Source organism: Asparagus officinalis, chromosome 1 (genome assembly GCF_001876935.1).
Source record: "Asparagus officinalis chromosome 1, Aspof.V1, whole genome shotgun sequence".
Classification (NCBI taxonomy): Eukaryota; Viridiplantae; Streptophyta; class Magnoliopsida; order Asparagales; family Asparagaceae; genus Asparagus; species Asparagus officinalis.
In genome coordinates this window covers 52,195,570-52,204,544 of record NC_033794.1, presented here as the reverse complement: position 1 = coordinate 52,204,544, position 8,975 = coordinate 52,195,570, and positions in this window count along the sequence as shown.

Genomic DNA, 8,975 nt, shown 5'->3' with positions numbered 1-8,975 from the left:
AAGAACTCAAGTAAGAATTCAAGTTACGTTTCCAACAGGTACACCAAGTTAGACCCTAGAGGAGGGATGATTAGGGTCTTATGCTAATCTAATCCGATTTTATACCAATTAAAATTAATTAACAAGTTATTCTTGCAAGATAGATATACAATATGTTATAAGCAAGAATGAGCAATATAACCAAAGAGCAATATCCTAGCAATGAGATATATGGTGAAATATATACAAGGATATATAAACTAATACAAGGGGAAATAAACAATCTACAAATGTGATAGGTCAATATGAAGAGCAATACACAAAGGCGATATAAGATATGAATACAAGGATAGGTACGCCAATGCAATCACAAACAAAATGATATGATCACGGAGTTCGGTCTAACCACTTAACCTACGTCTCCGCTCCTTACCTCGAGGAGATCTCCACTATCACAATCGGGTTTTCTATGCTTACCCGAATAACGTTTATACTTCACACTCGGTTTTCTAGCTAACCGAAAACTTTATAACTACACACTTGCAATCACACCTACACCCTATAAGTGTTGGCCTAGTCCGTATCCTCCTCCTCAAGTGCTCGGATGCAACCTCTCCCTAGGTTCGTCAACCGATGCCACTTTTATTGGATTCGACCCCGTCTCTCACCACACACTACTCTCGGTGTACAAGTGTATTATAAGTGATACTCACAATATAAGTTCAAATACAATGTTTTGTTCTCTATAATGAATAAGAACACAATGTAGCTCACTCTCAATGATACACTCCCCACAACCCAAATATACAGTATGTGTAAAATACTAAAGCTCAATGGTTGTGTGTGCAAACAATAAGAAACAACAAAATCAAATGTAAACTCAATATAAATCTAGCTTAATGAAGATAATAATCAATGACAAATATAAATGCAAAGCTAGAATTGAGTTTAGAAGAACTTCTCTAGAACAAGAGAGATGGAGATGTGAAATTGAAAGCTCAAACCCAAGTTGATCTCCTCTTCTTGTGAAACAATCTTCACAAACCCAATTTTGTAGACAAACACTTAAACAAACTTAAACCCTTGTAAAAACTTGTTTAAAACATCTCCTGGTTATAGAAAATAGTTATGACAAAGGGGTATATATAGGGAAGAAGAAAACAACCCAAAAAACCCCAAAAACCCACTAAAAACAAAAATCAGCAAGTTACCGTTACCGTACAACGGTAACATCGGCGGTCGACCGTGGCGGTCGACCGTGGCGGTCGACCGCACTTTTCCAGATTTTGACAGATGCTGGAATTTTACGTATCTGATTTTGTAAAATCAATTAAAAATAGTAAATTAACTCCAAATATCATAATATTTTTAGGAACGGTTCTAGACATGTAGATAAACATGTTAGAGAAAGAATTTCGGAAATAACACTTCTCAGTTGAGAGAAATAAATATTTGAACACAGATATACAGTTTCTGAAAAAACTGCTGAAAACTCAGTTTTGTAAATTCAATTAAAAATAACAAAACAACTCCAAAATTAGTAAAACTTGGGAAAATGTTTATATATATGAGTATAAACATGTAAACGAAGAAATGTTTCAAATTGTATTTCCCAATTGTGAAAACATATCAGTTTTGCAAAAACATGCACGAATATGTGTACGAACATGAGCTTATTAAAAACTTAATTTTGTAAATTCAAATAAACATAACAAATTAATTCCAAAATTGATAAAACTTTGAAAAACATTTATAAACATAAAATTGAACATGTTAGAAAAAGAATTTCTCAAATTGAGTTTTTCATTTGTGAAAACTCATGTATTTTGCAAGTGTGTCTAAAACATGAAAATATGATATACATGACATGAAATTTGATGTTTTGACATAAACAATATTTTAAAACCCTATGAAATGATTTTATAGACTTAATGAAATATGTATACAATGATTGTTAAGTCAATAAACCAAAACTTGTGTATATATATAACTATATATATAAAAACCAAATATGTGTGTGTATATATGATCAAGCTTAAAGTACTAACACACATAATATAAAACCTAAACTAAATATACCCAAGCTTGATTGATCTTCGATGTAGCTCAACTTGGTACACTTGCGGATGAAGTTAGAACTTGGATCTTCAATTTGAATTGCATAGGCTTCACTCCATAATTCCGCCAACCTTCATTGGATTTGATCGTTGAAGCGCAATCCATCCAACCTCCAACTTGTTGTTTGTCTATAATAAATAAATAAACACAAATACTAGACAAACAACATTAGTGGTAAATTGTTTGTTAAACTTTATCAAAACAAAGAGACTAACAATCTCCCCCTTTTTGATGATGACAAACAATTTACAAAAAGGATATATGCATGAAAGGAAATGAATATATAAATTATAATATATCATGCATATAAACAAGAAAGGCTATACTCACAATATTTCTCCCCCTTTGACAACATCAAAAAGAGGACAAAAGGATGAAGAGAGCGAAAGCTCGCCCTATCAACATGCATGGGTGAGTATAAAAACAATAATAGAATAGGGAAGACTCCCCCTATCAAAATACCTCACAGGATATATGAAATAAGAGATCATGGCAAATATGTGAGCAAGCATAAATGAAAAATATTCTAAACACCACTCACATACAAAAAGATAATGAGAACACACATAAATATATCAAAATGAACATAGTGTCTCATATCAAAGAACATAAAAAACCATATATAAGAGTAGATTTATGAAATCAAAAGAAAAGGAGCATGAAAAACATGCAAAATGTTTTCAAATAAAAACAAATCAACCAAATGAAATCATAAATCAAATTTTAAGCCTAAAAAATAACGTTTGATCAATAAAGAAAATTTTCTTTGTAAAACTTGATCAAACCACATAAAGAATACATTATAAAGCATATTTGAAATTTGAATCATCTATTTGTGCTTATATAATGAATTCAAAAGAACAAATCAAAGCAAAATTTTCAACAAAATGCAAGAGAGGCAACAATATATCAAGCTCTTAAGCTTATTCTAACCCATATAAGGACTTTTAGTACCCGGTAACCAAGATTTAGGAATAAACACCCAATAAACCTGGGGGGTTATATAAACACAAACATCTCATCATGAAAACAAAAGAATTAATCAAAGAAAAAATTGTTTCCATATTCAAAAATTTCAAAGCATAATTTTCAAAACCAAGAAAAATAAAAATAAAAATAAAAACATTAAAAATCTTGGTTTAAAATAAAATTTGTTTTGGTACCCAAGTATTCTTAGTACCAAATGGTTTAAGGACATGACCCCTATCATTAAAGCTCAAAGCCTAGGGTTATGAACCCTCTTGGGCACATATGGTGCACTAACTCGGTCAAAACAATATTCACTTAAATGACCCTTCCGATTGCAATGTGTGCAATGAAAGAGATCCATTTGTTTTTGTGGACCATTAGCTCGTGCACGAGAATCATTTGCAAATAAAGATTTTACTTTTAAATTATTTTGCAAATGAGAAACTCTCCTCAAATCAAAACAAAATTTGGTCAAATGACCAAAACGATCACAATGATCACACTTAAATTTTTGTGGTCTTTTAAAATTATTTGGCAAAAGTGAAATCTTTTTTAAATCAAAAAAAAAACTTTGCCAAATGGCCAAACCGACCACATAGATCACATTTAAATACACGTGCATGTTTATGATCAACATGATGAGTATGTGCATATGTATGTGCAAAATGTGATGATGATAAAACTTGATGGGATGCATAATTATGATTATTTATTGTAGGTTTTTGTGCATCATAGTAAAATTTAGCAAGATGGCCTTTTCGACCGCAAATAGAGCATTTGTAAATCTTGTTATACATGTGTGCATAGTGAGTGTTTGATTTGGAAGTGTTAACACGGGACTTTGCACACAAGTCCATAAGCTTATCATGATTAACAATATATATTTTAATGGTTGAATCTAAAGATGATATGCGATCCTTAACATGATTCAACTCATCATTATGCATATAAGTATTGTTTGGTTGAATCTAAAGATGATATGCGATCCTTAACATGATTCAACTCATCATTATGCATATAAGTATTGTTATTAGAAGTAGAGCATATATAATTCATCATTATGCATATAAGTATTGTTATTAGAAGTAGAGCATATATAATCATTTATAAAAGAAACAGTATTATTTTTTATGTTCTCTATTTCTAATATGGCATCAATCTTAGCATGAGATAAGCTAGAAATGGATGATGATAATTTCTTATTTTCCAATTTTAACATATCATTATTTTCTTTAAGATCTACATTTTCTTGAGAAATGATATCAAAATTGGAAGCTAGCTTCCCATGATCGGATTTCAAAATGACATGCTTGCTTTGTAAATCAATAAAATCTTTATGCAATTTGTTAAAGGCATGTAATAATTTTTCACTAGCACAAGCAAGTTCATCACTAGATAAATCATTAATCGATTCGAACTCGCAAACCTCACTAGGGCTATCTTCTAGTAGCTATGTGCATGATGCTCCATATGAACTTGAAGCGGGATCCTCCAAAGCTTGTCGGATCGCCTCCAAGTCCCCTTGATGTGCTTCAATAAGTTTCCATAAGTTGTAAGCACTATCAAAATGAACAAACTTGTTAGACATAGATGAATTAAAAGCATTTAGCAAATATTCTAACAAAATCTTGTTCATTGTAAACATCATTTTATCATGTTTGCTCCACTTAGATTTCTCCAACATGGGCACAATATAAGCATAATCAATGACTTCCCATAAATCGATATTTTTAGATTGAACAAATATTTTAAATCTAAAATACCATTGAGTATAGGGGAAAACATTGAATTTAGGAGCAATACTAGAATCATAGCCTAAACAAGATGCATCATTCATATCCATAATTTGTAAAAATATCCAAGCAAGATACAAATGCAATCAAAACAAGATTAGCATAAAAAGATAATTTGGATCTTTAACTTAAGGCGATTAGACCTTAAATCAAAGAGCAGCAAGCTCTAATACCAATTGTTAGACCATAGAGGATGGGTGATTAGGGTCTTATGCTAATCTAATCCTATTTTATGCTAATTAAAACTAATTAACAAGTTATTCTTGCAAGATAGATATACAATATGTTATAAGCAAGAATGAGCAATATAACCAAAGAGCAATATCCTAGCAATGAGATATATGGTGAATTATATACAAGGATATATAAACTAATATAAGGGGAAATAAACAATCTATAAATGTGATAGGTCAATATGAAGAGCAATACACAAAGGCGATATAAGATATGAATACAAGGATAGGTACGCCAATGCAATCACAAACAAAATGATATGATCACGGATTTCGGTCTAACCACTTGACCTACGTCTCCACTCCTCACCTCGAGGAGATTTCCACTATCACAATCAGGTTTTCTATGCTTACCCGGATAACGTTTACACCTCACACTCGGTTTTCTAGCTAACCGAAAACTTTACAACTACACACTTGTAATCACACTCTACACCCTCTAAGTGTTGGCCTAGTCCGTATCCTCCTCCTCAAGTGCTCGGATGCAACCTCTCCCTAGGTTCGTCAACCGATGCCACTTTTATTGGATTCGACCCCGTCTCTCACCACACACTACTCTCGGTGTACAAGTGTATTATAAGTGATACTCACAATATAAGTTCAAATACAATGTTTTGTTCTCTATAATGAATAAGAACACAATGTAGCTCACTCTCAATGATACACTCCCCACAACCCAAATATATAATATGTGTAAAATACTAAAGCTCAATGGTTGTGTGTGCAAACAATAAGAAACAACAAAATCAAATGTAAACTCAATATAAATCTAGCTTAATGAAGATAATAATCAATGACAAATATAAATGCAAAGCTAGAATTGAGTTTAGAAAAACTTCTCTAGAACAAGAGAGATGGAGATGTGAAATTAAAAGCTCAAACCCAAGTTGATCTCCTCTTCTTGTGAAACAATCTTCACAAACCCAATTTTGTAAACAAACTCTTAAACAAACTTAAACCCTTGTAAAAACTTGTTTAAAACATCTCTTGGTTATAGAAAATAGTTATGACAAAGGGGTATATATAGGGAAGAAGAAAACAACCCAAAAAACCCCAAAACCCCACTAAAAAACAAAAATCAGAAAGTTACCGTTACTGTGCAACGGTAACATTGGCGGTCGACCGTGACGGTCGACCGTGAGAAGAAAAAGCACAAAACTGGTCTCTGGATTGCTGACGGTCGACCGTGATGGTCGACCGCACTGTAGCACGGTCGACCGTGGCGGTCGACCGCACTTTTCCAGATTTTGACAGATGTTGGAATTTTACGTATCTTACTTTGTAAAATCAATTAAAAATAGTAAATCAACTCCAAAAATCATGACATTTTGAGGGAAGGTTCTAGACATATAGATAAACATGTTAGAGGAAAGAATTTCTAAAATATCACTTCCCAGTTGAGATAAATAAATGTTTGAACACAGATATACAGTTTTTGAAAAAACTACTGAAAAACTCGGTTTTGTAAATTCAATTAAAAATAACAAAACAACTCCAAAATTAGTAAAATTTGGGAAAATGTTTATATATATGAGTATAAACATGTAAACGAAGAAATTTTTCAAATCGCATTTCCCAATTGTGAAAACACATCGGTTTTGCAAAAACATGCACGAACATGTGCACGAACATGAGCTTATTAAAAACTTGATTTTGGAAATTCAAATAAACATAACAAATTAATTCAAAAATTGATAAAACTTTGAGAAACATTTATAAACATGAAATTTAACATGTTAGAAAAAGAATTTCTCAAATTGAGTTTCCTATTTGTGAAAACTCATGTATTTTGCAAGTGTGTCCAAAACATAAAAATGTGATATACATGAAATTTGATGTTTTGACGTAAACAATGTTTTGAAACCCTATGAAATAATTTTATAGACTTAATAAAATATGTATACAATGATTGTTAAGTCCATAAACCAAAACTTGTGTATATATATAACTATATATATAAAAACTAAATATGTGTGTGTGTATATGATTGAGCTTAAAGTACTAACACATATAATATAAAACCTAAACTAAATATACCCAAGCTTGATTGATCTTCGATGTAGCTCAACTTGGTACACTTGTGGATGAAGCTAGAACTTGGATCTTTAATTTGAATTGCATAGGCTTCACTCCACAATTCCGCCAACCTCCATTGGATTTGATCGTTGAAGCGCAATCCATCCAACCTCCAACTTGTTATTTGTCTACAATAAATAAATAAACACAAATACTAGACAAACAATATTAGTGGTAAATTGTTTGTTAAACCTCATCAAAACAAAGGGACCAACACACCAAACATACATTATCCTATGAGAGCTTTCTCTAAACAAGATTAACTAAAAGCTGATTAGTCAGATGCACACACTATCTTTGCTTCACACCTTAGGAGCTACTTCGGTGTAGCAGAAGTAGCATTTTTGCAGAAGTAGCATTTTTGGGACATAAAGCTTCATCAATAGGAATAGCTATTGACAGTAAGAAAATTGAGGATATAGTTAGGTGACCTACACTGAATGATGTAGTAAATGTTCGTAGATTTTTGGGTTGGCGGGGTACCATCAACACAGAGATAACAATAAGACTGCACCTAGCATTTAGTTTTGCATTGAAGTTTAAGTCATCAAATATAGCATATGAATATGCTAAGGTTAATGATAAAAATTTTAGAATTTTTACTTTCTCAGGAAACTAACTATTCGTCTATTTTTTCCCCTTCTTAGATGTTTGAAACACTAAAATTCCATGGACAGTAAAATTTTGGGGGGTTTTCTACATTACTCCCCACTTCAAATTTTGAATTAGTCCTCCAAATCTTGATAATTTGAAATTAGACCTCAAATCTTGAAGCGTTTTGAAATTAGTCTCTAAATCTTCATATTTCAAAATGAGTATCCAAATCTTCATTTGAAATGAATATCCTAAATCTCGAATGAAAGATTGGAGGAAATATTTTTAGAGCACTAAAAAATATGAGGATTTGAGGGACTAACTTCAAAAATACTAAAAGATTTAGAAAAATAATTTCAAAATATCAAGATTTAGGGGGACTAATTTCAAAATATGAAAGATATAGGAGCATAATATCTAAAAAAAACCCTAATCTTTTAGATTAGGAAACAATGGGCACGATGGACAACTCATTATACTAAGGGGCTGTTTGTTTGCCTAAAAAAATTGGGAAATCAAAGAATAGGAAATCAAAGAATAGGAAATCTTGTATTATGGTTGTTTGGTTGGCTAAAAAAAGAAAGAACTCAAAGAATAGGAGATGAGATGAGATGAGTTGTCACCATATTATTAGATGATGTGAGTGATTTTTTAATAAAACTTGTTTGGAGATTGTTTGGTTGGTTAAAAAAATAAGGAAATGTATTATAAGAAACCTATTTCCTATAATAGTTTCTGAGATTGTTTGGTTGGTTAAAAAAATAAGGAAATGTATTATAAGAAACCTATTTCCTATAATAGTTTCTTTCTTGTGTTTGGTTCATAACCTATTTCCTATAATAGTTTCTTTCTTGTGTTTGGTTCATTCTTAAAAATAAGAAAATAGATGAGATGGGATGAGTTGTTTGTATATTATTGGATGATGTGACCCACACTTACGAAAATCAATTTCCTTTTTTTTGTTGAGGAAATGGGTGGAAATGAAATGTTAATGAGATGAGATGAATTATCACCATCTTATTGAATGATGTGGGTGATTTTTAAATATGAGATAAGATGAGTTTGATGATGCGACCCATTTCTTGTGTTTGGTTTATTCTTAGGAGATGATATGATATGAGTTTTTGGATGAAAATAATATTTTATTAGATAAAGTGGATGAGTTGTTAGATAAAAAATAATATTTTATTGAATGTTGTGGTGAGTTTTAGGG